Raw genomic sequence first — 16,839 nt, forward strand, 5'->3', positions numbered from 1 at the left:
TAAAAAGAATTCTTCGATTTCTGAATGTGTCGTTCTTAGAAAAATAAGAGATTTCCGCAGTTGTTTCTCTGCAAATGATAGCGTATAATTTTATTCTGCCAACTCTCGCTGCGTGTTGTAACACGTTTTCTCCTATTAGCTTTGTTCATTTTCTGGATGTTAAATAGAGTAATCTTTACATTTTGGACTGTTGCTTTATCCGATTCTAAACGTTGGCGAACGTTTTCTTCGGCGAGCGATTGGGTCTTAAAGCCGGTGGCCTTAGCCAAGATACGATATCAGCAGTGGTAGAATCAACTCTATGCGTCATGTACCCTTTTTCTTCGTTCATTTGTGTCCGTCTTAAAAGAAGTTCGATTGTCAAAAACGACTTGAGCTCATTCAGCACGTGCCGTTCGTACCAGCGGAGCTGATGCTGAAGCAAGCTTCGTGCGCGTATCGCGTCGTGTTATTCGAAGTGAGCCAAGGCAGCGGCTTCAATGGCGTCGGAGAAACAGGCCAGCTACTCGGCGCTGGAGATTAATGATAAAGTGTCGTTACCTGTTAGCTCTAAGGGGCATGCGAGCCAGTAGCATTGCTCAACCCGATCCGATGAAGCCTATTCGTTCGACTCTACGATGGCAATTGTTCCAATAATCATCCAGTGGCTTCATCCGCACAGAAGGGAGCTGAGTGTTGGCGTAAGCGTAGCCAAAGAACGAACAGCGTTATCACGCACTCACTCGCCCTAAGATAGACTGCGAAGCGCTTACGAACGGCGAAAATGACGAAGGACAAAATAGCGATGATAGAGGAGAGATACGCAAACGTTCGTACGTGTACACTCATGCAGCAAACAGACCGCGGCAGCACCAGCACAGCAGACAAGGTGGCGTCTGGTTAATGTTGTCCACGCAACACAGTAGCAGTCCGTCTGCTATTTCACCATCGTCTGAATAAGTAGCTGTTCCGTATACTGGACTTGTTATTCCACGAGCGTCATCCTCCGCGTCACCGCTACAGTGTGCCAAAGCAAAAGCATTTTTCGAGTGCGCCACCGCCGCTCGCCATTCGGCATCGATGGCATCTGTGAAATGCGCTTTGTGGCAGATAGAGCCGCTCGCGGAGATATGCACGGCGTACGGAGGAATACACAAACTCACACATGAACATATATATCCAGCCATATCTTTCCAGCGGCGTCGAAAGCAACGAGCTGTTTGCCGTCGCTGCTGCGGTTGCCGTTGCCCAAGTAAGCTGGCTCACGACGAGGCAACGTTTGCGCGTTCGTCGCCAGAAGTTCCAAAAGAAAGAATTAGCCCCAACAGCGGCAGCTGCCGCCCTTGTTCCTTCTGTTGTCGCCGCCGCCGCACGTTGCTCGTCGACCCTCGCGCCTAGCGGCTCACGGTCATCCAGAAAAAGCCGTCGGCAGCCCCATCGACGGCAGTCAGAGCTTAAAAAAAGCATTCTTGTCCATGTTTTTCCTTACGGACAACTTCTGGCTTCCTTCCATTTATCGCTGCTGCTGGAGCTGTCACGCTCATTCCGGCAACGCTAGCTGCGAAGTCTCCCTCTATGTGCACATATATTAGCGTCCCTTCGCGTCGATATTCGTTCAGATGCCGTTCTACGCCGTCGGTACCCTTCTCAGGCTTCTTTACTCTCCCCTCCACCGGTTGCTGTAGCTGGCGCTGCTGCTGTCCTATTACGGCTGGACGGACAGAGACACGCTATGCTAATACTATCGTAAATGACTACTATCGCAGTTAGTGTGCGCGAAGCTTAACGCGCGCGCGAAACGTAAGGCGATGGATACCAACGTATACGCAGTATGGACGATATCGGTGGATGCGGCAGTTTCAGTGGTGGTATCTCTACCGCGCACCAGATAGCGCCAGGTAGCGCGTTTCTATGGGCCATCACTTCGGAGCTGTTCGTGCGATCGTCGACAGTTTAGGGAATCACACAGTAATACAGATCTCGGATTTGTCGAAGCTACCAGCGACCGATCGGACAACGATTTATCGATACGAACCTAATTTAATCTGGCTTATCACTCGGAATCAACACAACAGATCATGTTTATCAATAATAATAATAGAATAATATGAACCGAGTTAGGAAAACCGATGGTAGTTCATACGCGCAGGCAGTGAAATGCTGCTACACGCTGAACTGCCCCAGCACTTGATGCGCCCGGTGCACTATATAGTAAATACTTATTTGCTCCCTTAACGCCATGTCGACGTTGACCAGAAAGAAATACGACGAAGTTTGAACAGTTTCCCCCGCTGCTCCTCCATTGAACGAATAATTTTGCATTATTCTCTATGGTACGTGCGGAATAGCTGACGCTGACGCTGACTCGAGATCGTATTCAGGACATCACTCAAGATACGCTGCTACGCGTCATCCAGCTGCAGAAGCTGATGTTACCGTCCACTAAGGTGCGGGGCGGGCAAAGCGGCTCACTGCTCGGTCCGGCGTTGAGTAATGGCAGTTGGTGTACGACGTATGTGAGGCTACCGCCGCCGTCATCGCGGCCGACGCTGCTGCAACGTTTCGAGGGAGCACAGAGCGGCCGCGATACACCAAGTCAATGGCGATTGCGCCGGCGTGAGCGAGCGGGCCAACGAACGCTGAGTGTCGTCGGCAGCGGCACCGGAGAGAGGGTGATAGCTTTTCTTGTTGTCTCGCCATTCCGCGCTGACGGCAGCAGCCGCAGCAGAGAGCGTCGCTACGAGCGACAACATCATTATCGTTGTTGCCGCCGCTCTTGCTGCTGCTGCTGCTGCTGCTGCTGCTGCATCTTCTCTCATCTTATCCTTAGCATTTGTCCATAACGCAGCGGTAGCAACATTGCGCTCCGCTCCGTGTGTTGTGTACAATGTATCTCTCACCGCAGACTGCGGAGGCGCACAGACTGCCTGAAGCTGCGCATCTCGGTCCAACTCAGCTCGCGCGAATTTGCTACTGCCACGACGCCTGCACCAAATGCATTACCACCAAAAACACCAACACCAAGAACGACAGCAGCGGCAACAGTAGTAGCAGGCACAGACGCGTTGTCTCCTCCATCTCGACGCAGCTCGTCCCAACTGCACCCCTATAGACAGTATTCATAGGAGCGCTCCGCATTCAACCGCTACCGAGCGACTGCCATTACTCCTATTGGATTATTTTTGTCGGACTGTCCATAGTGTACACGTACACTTGCCCATCGTAAACGCCTGTTGTGTACGGTATAGTGTTGCGTATATCAACCAACGCCGGAAAGATACACAGAACGAAGCGAGCAACCTATTGAGACCATGTCGTCTCTCCGTAAAAACCTATTCCCACGACATATCGTTGTTGACTGAATGTGCTTGATCCGAGGATGTATCTTCATCGAAATGTTGCTAACAGAGTCCGAGGCGTTCTCCTGACGGCTGCAATGGAATCAATTCGCCCTCTTGATGCAGCAGCACGCTATCATAGGTGAATTCTAACTCCATGTGTGTGCGTCTGTTCCACGATGAACCTTAATTGTATCTGTTCGGGAAGACTACGTTCTGCCACGCGTCTGAATTACAGGATCATGATTAGGTTCGTTTCGCGGATAACTCCGAACGATTATTTAGAAGCGATGCCCAGCTTAACGTTCGCAGCTCGCTGACGTGCGCGATAAGGCACAGCAGCACTGTACCTTGTCTGTAAGCCTCATAGCCTCAGTAACTTGCATTCCGTTTCGCATGAAGAACGACATCGATGAGGAGGCCAGGGGAATGTATTGAAGCAGACCTCGTCGCTAGCCGTAGAACATTGGGCAATATTTTAAAGGGACAGTGCCACGGGACGATTCTCATTGCTAAGAGATAACATCTAGCCCGGGCATGCGAGGAGCTTGTCAGGCCACAGCACGTTCCTCTCTTGTCCCCTTTGCTCGATGTGGCGTGATAACCATCAATAATTGCAGGTTCGGGAAACTTTGAGCGTGATCTCGACGCTGAGGGTACGCCATCGCTAGCACTCGTAGCAGAGTTGGGCGTATACGTATGTATCCAGTAGCTATCCCGTTTGCCGTATTTTCACTGGAGGAGGATACTCAGCGATGACGATGTTAGCGCCACCAAGCGCGTCGCTATTGCGAGAAGCTACAATGATAAATACTTTATCTGGCTGGCTCGCTAGCTATGACCAGTTCGTGCAGGCGACAGCAGTATTCCTTCTTTTCTTATCCTTGATTCGTGAGAGTTCTCGCTTCGTCTGTGCTTGTAGCAGCAGCAGCAGCAGCAGCAGCAGCAATGATGTTGTTGTTGTCGTAAATACCTGTTGTGACGCTACATTGGTGTCCACGGCCCCCGCCCTATACAGAGAGCTACGAGGGCACAGCCAAGAAGGCAAAGAGCACGCGGGCATGCACATCTGTAAAGCTACTGCTGAGATCACCAGTGCCTCTACTGCAGCAACATTTCACGTATTCCTCTCTCCCTGCCGTAACGTAGTGTGGTAACAGTGGTCGTAGAAGATGTAGTGCGTAGCGCAGGCGAGCGAGTCAACGTATAACAGTCCATCTGTCCGCCCGGTCCCTCCTCCAGTCCCTGTATGTGTATTGCACCAGACGACAAGATATTCAACGGTTTCTTCTCGTTCCTGTGGCCTACGATGGTCGGCAGATACCTATGTCATCACGTCGTACGGGCCGAGTGATAGAATTTCGAATAGGATGATGACTATTATCCTTCTTGTGCTGCCCACGCTGCGACGGCGCATGCGACGCGTCATCCAGCTGCTGCCTAGAGCAGGAACGGAACTGAAAAAAAGCAAACCACTGAGACGTCGCTAGCACTCCGCGCCACAACGACTACCACCGCCCAACACTGAACGACGACAGCGTCGTCGATTCTCGCTACCTTACCTTTCCTTTTGCCCCGTCGACTTAGTTACTTCCTTAGTCGATTGCTTGCTTGCTGTCCTGCGTCCTCCGCAAGACAGCTCTCTATGATGTTTCGCAGACGAAGAAACCGTGAGAGACAAAGAGGATAAGCAAAAACTAGTAGCCTACAAGAAGTAGATGTATTAGTCAACGAAGACAAAGAAGAATCTTTTTCTCTGTCTTTTCCTTTGGCTTTCTTGGCGCGGCAGGAGGAGCGCGACTCATCCTGTAGCGCGACGTAACATTCGTTGAAATAACGATGCTTAACACGTCGCAGAGTGTCGTGTGACGTCGTCGCTTTCCTTACTATGTGCTTCTGCTACTGCTGCCGAGACAGCGCATTAGCGCAGCCGCGTGGCCGCCAGTGAACCCTACGAGAGGATAAAACCATTGAGGAAGCGAGAAAAAGGCCGTTCGCACGTTCGCTGTTGCGTCCGCTGGATGATAGTGGCAGGTTATCATTAATAATAATAATGAGCGGTACGGAGTCGAACGCTCTGAAACTGATGCGCACGGAAAAGGGGTCCAGGACTACCCATGCTCGCGCCCCCGTACACACCCCTCGGTCACAACGACAAAAACAACAAGCAGGGTTTGTTGTCCCTTCTGCTGTTGCGTTTCGTCTCGTTCATGGGGTAGTGCTAATGATGTCGATGATGATGATGCGCGATGTTGTCTATAGCTTTCGTTCGTCCGTCCTGTTCGCTGCTATATTGCAATATGGAGCGATGCTGCTGCCTGATGCTTGCACAGAAGAAAAAAAACGTGCACAGAGCGTGCTATCTTCCTCCTTGTGCATTAACATGCAGTGCACTGTATCGAGGTCAAGAGAACGATGTTTCTTGTACATCGGTGGTATCATAGTTACATTACGTGACAGAGATCGCGCTGGCTGGAAATATCGACGTGCCATTGAATCTAGTCCATAGTGGTTTTTCTAATTAATTGACAAAATAATCAAAAATGAAACGAAGTTGTATAGGAATATTGAGTATTTTCCTGTCAATGCTCCCTATATGCATATATATTGTAGTACAGAGGATATGGACTCATGAGCGGGCACACATTAACCAATGTGCGTGTGTGTGTGTGTGTTTATCATGCCCATTACATCGGGGATGTTATTACGCCTGTGCAATCTTCACCAGCGGTTGTCCAACAAACGAGCCGAGTTTGGTGGCCACCAGTAAGGGTTACCAAAAGTGAGCGTATGCCTGTACGTGTGCCTGCGATGGAATATCAAGCAATGCTTTGCCATTTACGAGTCGTGTGCATGTGATGGATATGTGCTGCTGTTTTCTATGAAATCTCAATATGAAAGTGATTCAACGTCTGGAGCAATCTGTGCAAGCATCGGACGCCTTTACTGATTCTGCGAACACTCGATGTGATCGCTCGCCTTCTATCGAGCAAGTCATAGGTAACTTCGGTCATCTCTCTAACAATATTACTACCATAATAACTAGTAACAGCCCATTTATTCTGAATGTATATATACTTCCCGAGGATTTATCTATCGTTAATTCAAACCCTTCATCTCACGTTAACCATAATTGTCTAGCTAGAAGTTAGGTGCGCTGTGGCTACCCTTCGAGCAAGCTTGGCCCAGTGCCTTTGCGAAAGATTAGCGCTTTTCTATGAACGTCTTATTAGCTGGGAAGCTCATGCATTTCTAGTCTTAGTAAAACGTATATTATCAGCGAATCTGATTCGTATCCGTACATGTTTCATGTAGGCGAGAAAGGTCTTTATTTCATTTTCAGCATTAGAAAAAAAGGCATATTTCGATATCTGTGCTACCCGTTTAGGACGAAGCTGCATTTGCACATTGCTCTTGTTCGGTAAGTGACTACCGGCCAGCTGGCGCAGCTTCCCTCCCTGGACTTTTTGATTTCGGTAGTTGTACGTTACCGTCGCTGCTATTGCTTTTTGGCAGTTTTTAACTATTTGGCGGCGTAGCAAGTAAGGCAAGATAGAGAGGGGATATCATCTAAGTAAAAATGAATCCATCTTCTTAGAACTGGTGTTGCAAGCCAAGATACTTCTGGAATTGGTATTGCGTGAATTTGCCACGCACTCTTGCCAGGCTACGATGACCACAACAAGTACTACGGCGTAGAAGCAGAACCCTGCCATACTGGTATTGACAATCGTCCTTTGTCGTCTATGTAATATATCTTGTGTGCGCGTGCGTATAGAGTGCTTTCTGTACATACATGCACACAGACACTCATGGATACTCACAAGCTGTTTATGTATTATAGACACGGACCGTACGACTGGCTTGCTGGCTTGTCTTATGACGCTGCCGCTACGCCAGACCCCCATTTTCCCCTGCTCAATGTGATACAATCATCGGCCGCTCGGATGAAGTGACGCGCCAAAAGCCAAGAAAGTGCGGCGCGAACAAGCCGCTGCTGTTGGCTAAACCGAATGCTTTACGGCGCCCTTTTTGTATACCGCTTTGCCAGCAGTAGCGGCAGCTTGTTCTGTGCTGATGAGACTGCCGCTGCTGCCTTTGTTGAAGATCAGCGCCGTCCCCTTTCGTGCGTTTACGATCGCACGCAGCTTAGCGTCGTCAGTGCTGCCGTTGCGGCGACAAGTGGATTCGCCGCGTACCGCCATCGCGAATCGAACTGCATGCACACACAACCAGGTATCGCCAAAGACGAAGCCAAAGTCAAAGTCAAACTTAGCTGCAACGATAGAAATAGCACAGCCGCCAGTGCCGCGGCTGCTGGCTAAAGTTCGCCTGTTCATTTTGCCGGTGTTTCAGCTGCTTGCGCTACACGCTGCAATTCGTCAGCTGTTGCTACTGCCGCTTCCAGAGCTACCGCTGGTTGGCCAGCTAACGTCAGTCAGTCATCCAGTCGAAAGTCAGGCAGAAAGCCGAACGATCGCCGTCACCGCCGCGGCCCGCCCCAGAAGATCCTCCTCAGGAGAGTGATGTGTGCTTGCGGCATCTGAGCGCATAGTACTTGCGTCTGTCTATGTCTCTGTACAAATGTACGTTGGCAATATCTGAAAAACGGCGGCGTACGACAAACCAGCATAGCGAGCGAATCATTTGCCGCGCACACACAACTGTGAACCGTGTAGGGTGTCGCTGTCAAACTGAGTAGGACTGGACTGGGCGACGACAAACGGCGGCGGCTGCCGTTGCTCGAAGTGCCGTTTGCGACAGAAGCGACAGTAACGACAGCCTGTAACAGTAACGTAACGCAACAGTCACACGAGTAGCAATAGGAGCGACTATAAGATACAGAAACAAGCGCACGTATGGGCAGGATGGCTTCAGCAAAAGCAGGAATATAGATAGCGCTAGCTTACGTAGTTCTGGTCGATGGCGCTGCTGCTGCTGCTGCTGACGCTGACGATGACAACGATGACGGTGGCAACGGCGACGCCGGCTAGTAGCCATCTGGGCTATCGTAGCCCCACCCTCACCCTCATCCCCACCCCAGCCCAGCCCACCCCCTGCCTCCACTGTAACAGATTACGTGTGCCTCGGACTGGGCGAGCAAGTGGCAAGTGAAAAAGCCTACTTCGGTATCATCAGCGTTTAGCAGAATCGCCTTCTCACTCGAACAGCAGCGTCGGTGCTTGCAGAGCTGACAAACGACGGCTGGAGCAGAAGGTCATAGTAGTAGCGGCGTCTGAGCCGAATCTGTACCTTGCCGCGCGGTTGTCCTGCTAAACGAGCAGATTCGACTGCAAACGTCGTATATAAGGAAGAGGCAGACAGGGAAGAATGGGGAGGACGAGCGAGCACGGTCGCCGGTTTCGAAGCTGGTGTACACCACACAGAAGGCCCGCTTTACGTTGTTCGATGTAGGTATCGTCGAGGCTAAACTTTTCTATCCAAATAGTATGCACAGGTTTATTACCTTTAGGTGATTATCAGTACCAATCAAATTCAGAAATTGAAGACGGCCTCTGGACAGATGATGTAATAGCTTCCGTCGCCGCTTTACTTTTATTTTGAAACATTTGACTGAAAAACTTCTCGCCTTCGGAAATGTCCCTCCACTGGAGAACTAGTTTATCGTCTAGGTCGACCAGATCAGGACGTCAATTAACTGTAAAACTATTTGTAACCAAAGTGCCTTATCACAGACGGATACGCTTCTTGTACCTAGTCAACGCTTGTTAAATTATTGTCAGAAAGAAACTCAATCCAATCCACTTCATCTGTGGCCGCATTTGATTCTTCCCGAGTATGAAATGTTACTCTCGACTTGGCTCCGTGGTCTCCTCCATAATGCAACTAACGTCAATACATTTGTCAGGAACCGCTCGTAGCGCCACTGTATACACGCATATATATTTCGCTTTAGTACAGTTATTGTACCCGTATGTACTAAACATATACATAGATATTAAGCTTTAAACCATTTCCATGGTCGCGTTGCACATTCGCATATCAGCGCACATTTATCATAAGCGGGGCGCCATTCGACCAGAAAACTAATGGCCACCGATGCAGCAGCCGCCGCTGCCCCCCTTAACGCGCGCGCGAAATACGAACGAACGAAGATGACGTTAGCAGAATTTGCGCGCGCCATTAGCATTTTACTACTACTATATAATACGATAGCATTATCATTGGCGACGTCGTTGTCATTATTATTATTGTAGTCTCTTGCAATAGCCTTCAAAGGAATAGATAGGACTGATTTCATGCGGTTCTCTTACGATCGGCGCTGCTGCTGCGTTCCTCGTCTGCAGAAGCTACAGAGTCAACAGAATCAATCTAAACGGTCGCAGGAACCGCTCCAGACGGTCGCAAAGATAGAAACAGACATTCAGAAGGAAGGCTTCGTTATTTCGTCTTCGTCTTTTCCCGCTCCGGAACGAAAGCGCTGATGGCTGTGGTTGTCGCTGGCGCCAGCGTTCGCCAATACATGGTGTAGTTACAGCCGCGCACGCAGGCGAGCATACGCAGACATAACGTATCTGTACTTACGTACAACGAGCAACAAACAACAGGCAGTGCTTGGCTGCTGGCTCATTGGCTATGTCGCAACGATATCCCCTCTTCAGTCTTCGTTTGTTGTTTGCCATACGCTCGTACCACAGCCGTCGCTTGGTCGTCTGTTTGCTTGTCCGCTCGCTGTTCCTATTTCGTGGCTGTCTCTTTGGTCGCTTTCCAGCTCGGGCCGCACCGACGTGCAGCCACAGAGCGAACAAGCGAGCGGGCGGGCGGGCGGTCGGTCGGTCGGTCAGTCAGGCAGGCAAACAGACGCAAGCAAATCAGCCGACGATGGGTGATGCTAGTTCGAAGCGACCGTTCAAGCTGCCTACGGGGCAAGCGTCTGCACCGACACAGCTGCTACCATTGTGACCGGTGGTAGCTGTCCAGCTTCTCTCGCAGGTGCTATCGCTGTTGTTGTTGTTGTTGGCGTCGTCGTTGATATGTGAGCAGCGAAGGAACAGCTTTGCCACCGTCGTTGCGTCTCGCGTCCGCGTCATGCTCGTCTATCTACGGTATGGCAACGGTGACCATTGCGGTGGCGAGGCTAAACGATGCCTGCATTCGACGAAAAACAAGAAGATGATTCTCATTACGGATTGAATAGATAGAATAGAATAGTAGCATATGGTAGGTTAGAGAGAAATCAGCAGCAGCGTGGCCGAAGGCCGTGTGGCGTCGTATAGGAGAACGAGAGAATGGGAGCCAGCCACGATTGGTATGTCTTCTATTTTTTCGTCTGACCGATTTCGCTCATTTCTTCGCGTAACAACAAGTAATAGGTACGCGTAATAAAAACGCGATGGGGCATAATAATAATTATCTGCTGCTAAAGTCTTAATCAACAAATAGACAGAGCAGGAAGATAGATTGCAACCGTTCCTGTTCTTGAGCGTCGTATCTCGTTATCGTGGCGGCCAACTCATCGATACCTCAACTTGTCATGGGTCCGATATTGCGACGTGTTTCGTCCTCCTCAGACAATAGAGACGGAGCCAGCTAGAAGTTAGAAAGGATTGTGATCACGGGGTCAAATAGGTTGTCGTCTAGATGCACTCACATGTTTCAGAGGGCGATAAGACAAAGACAGGTAAGCTTTAGGTGGTCGCGATTTATCGCGAAGGGCAACAAAGTACGACGTCGCGACAACGAGAACTTCCGGGCGAAGTGCCTCGTAACGTGAATGAGGAAAATTTTGTTTTTCATAAACAGAGAAGAGTTCTATTTTTTACAGGAATCACCTAAGAGGATAGATATGATAATGGTAGCTAAATCATACTGGGACTGCAATTCTACTTTACATCGGACTACAGGGATAACCTATGAATGGTGAGCCAATACCGTTGACACAATGGCTGTTAGCATACAAATACCCGCGTGCTGATATGAAAGCGTTCACTAATGCTTTTGCACTGTGTGCAGTAGCCCCCTATATGACATGTCGAGGTCTGCGGTGTATGGTACGAAGAGGAAAAGCTATCTATCTGATAGTTTAAAAAAAAAAAGATAAGGGCTGAAAGTCGGTGAACCAGTATGTGACGAAATCATCGTTAGTCATAATAACAAAAGCAGTAGTCCTGGATTTCTAGTATCTTGGGAAAAATCAGATGTACCTTAACCGATGTTTTTGAACCTTCAACAAATCAGCATTCTGATAGTTGCTCTAAAGAGATCCCTGCTAGATTCTGTTTTTATTTATTGAGTAGCAGGATCGGTGACTTGAGTCAGATGATGTTCGAACAATCCACAAGTGATTTACTTATCTACGCAAACACCCGAACCCAGTGAAGTGTACCGTGCACAGCAATAGACAGCCCATTTCATCGGCTGCCGACGCGGAACTTCACTGTCCTATATAATTGTTCATACAAGTACAAAATTGTAACGCCTGTAAATATGATTACAAAGTTAAGGGTCAACTTTTCCTTGTGCTATATTTGCATTGAACATTGAATTGCGTCTAACTTAAATGTTTCCGTATTCAGAATTAGAACACGAAATTCAGTCTGGCTGTTGTTTCGTTTCCGTGGCTTTGTTACATATATCATCATGATTAATTGACGAAGTCTCATAATAACTATGTTGATAAGACTGTCAATGTTGACCTTTTCCGTACTGGCAGATTATCGATGTGCTTGTACGTGCCTAGCTTATAGATTCGCTAATTGTTTTCCTTCCTATAGTGTACTGTATGTTTTCAATCAGTCCCAGCGGCCGTGTGCATTCATGCTTAGCTTTCTAAGAGAAATGGCTTTTTTTTTTTCCAATGAATCCAAGTGCCCATGAGAGCCAGTTAGCGCAACTTATCGTTGACGGACTCCCTGTGGCTGATTCGTTTTCTTTGGTACCAACCGCGGCCGTTTGTTAGCTCTGTTGTAGCGTCTCTCCTTTCTCGGTCAAGCTCGTTCTTTTTTCAGCTTTTGTTTTCGTTTTAGTTTGCCACTTATTGGGAGAATCCTGTTTTTGCTCCTCGGGGCATTTCAGTTGCTTGTAGATGTGCGCCCCAGTCACGCGCTGCTCACACTGTTTTACTAGGTAAGGTTTTCTCTCGTTTTGATTCAGCCGATTGAGTCACCCAGTATTGATTGTTGTCATTTATCGTCTTGCTTTTCTTCCAGATGCCTATCGATGTGGGTGTCTATTGGGACCAGCGCATTCGTGGCAGCACACAGACCAAACTAGACAGACAGCATCTTCTCTCCTTTGCCGCTCATCCCTTAGTAGTTGATATATAATACTAGGAACGGGTATGGCCAGTTAGATGTTGGCTGTTGTTGACACCGTGATCAGCACAGAAGAGCCTCAGCTTTTTCGCGTCATGGGTTTTACGATGCAAAGAAAAAACGCCATTGGCCTTTTTGTGTTTAGCTCGCACTTACATTTCACTGTTATTTCTCGATGAGCTGCTCACTTTAGTTTAGTCCGACTATTTGCGCCATTCTGACGCACTAACGTCGATAGTATACGTACGTCGCTCTCGTTAAAGTCGCTCCTTGTGACTCTGACGGTAATCGCTTCACCTATTTTCGCGACTGTTTCTCGAAACACACGCCTCGAAGAGCTCTCGGCGATCGCACCGGCCACAAGTGTGTCCCCGAACTTTACTGAGGCCTGTCTAAGAGGAACGGCGATTCGATCCATAACGCTGTTGTGGGGTGCCTCACACTTCGAATGAGCTGTTGTACCCATGTGAGACAGAGAAGTAACGCGAGATCGAGAGACACGGTAAAGCAGAGGAATCAGCAAGCCACATATTTCGATGTCGCCGAACGATCGCACGGATGCCCGACGGCGTCGTAAAGACGCAAGGATGAATGGCAGTCCGAAAGGGACACCTCTTGATTCTCTTACACGCTTTTATTGTGCTACTATTAGTACTATTACGACTAGTTCTTGTTTGTTTCTCGTGTTATCGCGACGGCACTCTTGCCCGCCACTGGCTGGGCAAGCGTTAGGCCAGCCGATCCGACTCGTCAGTATCATGACAAACATCATCCGTGTTAAAACCGAGTCAAAAGCATCACTTGATGCTGGATCAGTTGGGGATACACGCATAAGCGCGGTAATGAAAAAAAAAAAAAAAAAAAAAAAAGCTTCGTTGCTATTTATTTTTCCCTAACAACCTTTACCTTCTTGGCTAGTAAGCGGTTGATTAGCTAGCTCGTAATGCTTACAACGTCTGGCTTTACGGTATATTTTTTGATCTGTTTGATATAGAAAGGCGGACCTTGAATATAAGCTTGTTTAGCAGATGAGCGTCGGTTATGAGCGAAAGTGTTTACTGCCTTTCAAAACGGATCATGAAAATTGTCGGATCTTAACAAAGGCTATGCTCTTGAAATGTACGACCATACTTCATCGTTCGTTGTAGGTAGTGTCGAACCTCTCACGTTTTCAAATATGTTGGATAATCAGAAACTTCGGTAAGAGTTAGGCCATGTGAAGCAATCTAACAGAGACCTTCGTTAGAGAGATGTTCGTTAGACGAACTTTTTTGTTGCACGCCTTACAACTTACTAGTTGTTTTAACTCGACAGTGTACTTAATACCCAAGCATTTTTCTAATTTGTGATACTTTTTGCCGACAACTGTTCCTGGCGGTACTTTATTACCAACTAATGTTTTTCCTGATCAAGTCCTTAGGCAGCACGAACTTTTGTTATTTTCAGATAGTCGATTCATACTGTAATGCATAAAGAAGCTCGGGCAGTTTCATCAAAACCTATCTTAGACAGTGGACTTTTACGGCTGACTTTTGTAGCCACAAATATTTATCTGGAAATATCTGCATTATAAAGCCTACTGGATAATTAGGAAGCTGGCGTGGGTACACAGTGTACACGCGGACGAGTTACCGTTACCTTTCGGCCGATGCGGTATGAATATAGCGATTCTAGTCAATCTACCGTATACTAATGTGCGATGCTAAATTGAGCTCGTTTCGGTAAAAACAGGTATTTCAAATTAGGAAATTTTCGATGAGCGTAAATTTAGTTAGGCGGTAGTATAGTGGATCCAAGAGCTACGAATAGCAAAGTTCGAGGTGCCGGTCCGTAAATTATTAACGGTAAAGGTAAGCATGGGTATGTGTAATGATTCTAGAGAACACAAAACCAAATATTAGCTTTTAACGAACAGAAAAATACTAAGTTTCTAGTTTTCTGTTTCTATCGATTAAGCTTGCAAGTTCCTTTGTTCGATTTTTCGGCCGTCTCGCAAGGCTACAGGAAATACCCCAAATAAAGCTAAATACTATCTGACATCATAATTCGACCACATTCCACCTATAGCCGCAGTTAAAATTTAAATGCACTGTGTACGTTGTTCAAGTTCTCACTACGACCTTCAAAGTTCCACGCTATTGAACACTAGCTTTTTAAAAAAATCATGAAGCTTTTATGCCTGTTTGAGAGTCAGCACCTTTGGAAATATCGAAAACTGCTGCCAGCCAACAACTGTTTTCCTCCGATGATTCAACTATAAACAATTTGACGTTCAAAACTCACAAAGTGAGATTGATTCAACGAGTCTGACTAACAGCGACGATAGATGCTAGTCACTAGCATGTGTATCATGAAATCATAAAATAGATTTTCACTATTACGTTTTCCGCTCGAGAAGGATGTACGGTTACGTGTGGGCGAGAATTTTAATTTACGTAGCATGTTAGAATTAAGGCATAGCAATCTACTATGGAAACGAAGACGCACGCAAATTGAAGGTGTCATGTTGTAGTCCTTAGAAGTATTTCTCAGGCTAGGTATCTAGGACGTATGTATTTCATAGTACAGTGAAGAACACAAGATGCCTGCCAAGTCGGGTCACTCTGTGGCATCTCAGGAAGCTTGCAGGATCCGTGAAAGACAACCGAACCTTAAGGGTCTGTGTTCCTTCTTAGCTTGTTTGTAGTCCTATTATCCGAAGGTTTTGCATAATCTATTCTAATATTATATCGTAACTATTTTAGATATTGACGCTTCCATGATGACTGGCTATGCTATATTTTTTCCAGCATAAATGTTTACACTACACAGAAAACGCTATTTTCGAAAGGCACGAAACCCTTACTACCGTACCTATCAGGCTGCCAAGATGCTCCGACCTATACATAAGCAGATTAAGTATATTCTCCAGAGCGTCTGCCAACTGCAAATCGTCGGCTTCTGAGTTAGTGAGAGTACCTTTTTCAGTCACCCTTAAAAACTGGTATCCAAGCATTGTGCATTTGGCTCCGACGATAACGTTCGGTACTCTTGAACTTGAATAATCTGAAGAACCGGAACTTCAACTTGAAACTTGAATAACCTGAAGAACCGGAACTTGAACTTGAAACTTGAATAACCTGAAGAACCGGAATCAGAAGAACGAATATAAAGATTCACTGCTAGCGGTTCCTGAGTATTTCTTGTAAGTAAAGCAGATTTATTTCGCTCCGTTTAAGCAGAGCAAACCAAGGACCTTTTTTTCGACTAAGCGAGACAAACCCCTCTTTTAATTGTTTGAGAAGATTTTCATCGGTTATCTGCGATTTAGAAGAGGAACGGAAAGGTAAACTTAGTAATCGAACGTTTGATAATCGGTTCTTGAAAATGATGGATCATTTAAAGCTAAAGTAAGCATTTCAAGAAGAGCTTTTCATAGTCCTGCAGTGAACTGGGTCGGTGTGAATGTAATGCATAGTAAAATATTGACATTTGTATAGCGGCTTGCTTTGGATCCATTCTGGTATCGTAAGCGGTTCAGCCCTTTTCGCACTGTTTTCTTAACACCTATAATTAATACTATTACACTTTTTGCCATTTTTATCCAAAATGCCGTTCAATACCAGATATTCGCAAAGGTATCTATTTTAATATGAACGCTGGGGGTTTGTCAGCAAGGTGCAGTACCCCGAAATTTGTTATCAGGTGTTTCCGGCGTTGCTCTCAAAGAAAAAGTATTTTCTCAAAAGCTAACGAAATTAGACATTAATTAAACACGATTAACTAGTGCGGGCCAGTACTGTGAATAAGGGAGAGAAAATGCACGGTATCTTGCCTCGACGGGATGGCTCCTAGAAAACAAATCAGAACGAGAATTAGACAACATTGATTAGCACTTAGCAGATGATGATAGCTTTTCTAACCCAAAAATATAATTGAGATTCCTATTGTGATAGAAAGCTTCGGGCACTAATATTGTATCTCTAAAATGTGTAGATGTTGGCACTGAATAAACTTTAACTTACAAAAACTATCAACCGTATTTTTAGCAAATAGCTATCTTTCAAATCTCTTCAGATCGCCATTTTCTAATGCTTCTTGTGTTATTTTTATGTTGTGGATGTTTTTCTTTTTGATATGTTATATCTGTCGGATCGAATGTATTTGGCCTGCTAACAGTATACGTATAGAAGTAGTTAGGTGTAAAAAAAACCTCAGGGAATTAAGGTCAGCTAGCAAAATAACGATTGCTATTCTTAATCTCATGT

At 46.8% G+C, this 16,839-nt stretch overlaps 1 long non-coding RNA gene across 1 annotated transcript; it reads left to right on the forward strand.

Moving 5' to 3' along the window:
• Nucleotides 1–60: 60 nt before the first annotated feature.
• LOC147753175 (uncharacterized) lies at nucleotides 61–16,604 on the forward strand. Its single transcript, XR_015311974.1, has 2 exons — nucleotides 61–6,317; nucleotides 12,488–16,604. It is a non-coding gene; the product is annotated as an uncharacterized LOC147753175 (long non-coding RNA).
• Nucleotides 16,605–16,839: the final 235 nt, after the last annotated feature.

Source organism: Varroa jacobsoni, unplaced genomic scaffold, assembly GCF_002532875.2.
Source record: "Varroa jacobsoni isolate VJ856 unplaced genomic scaffold, vjacob_1.0 scaffold_679, whole genome shotgun sequence".
Taxonomy (NCBI): domain Eukaryota; kingdom Metazoa; phylum Arthropoda; class Arachnida; order Mesostigmata; family Varroidae; genus Varroa; species Varroa jacobsoni.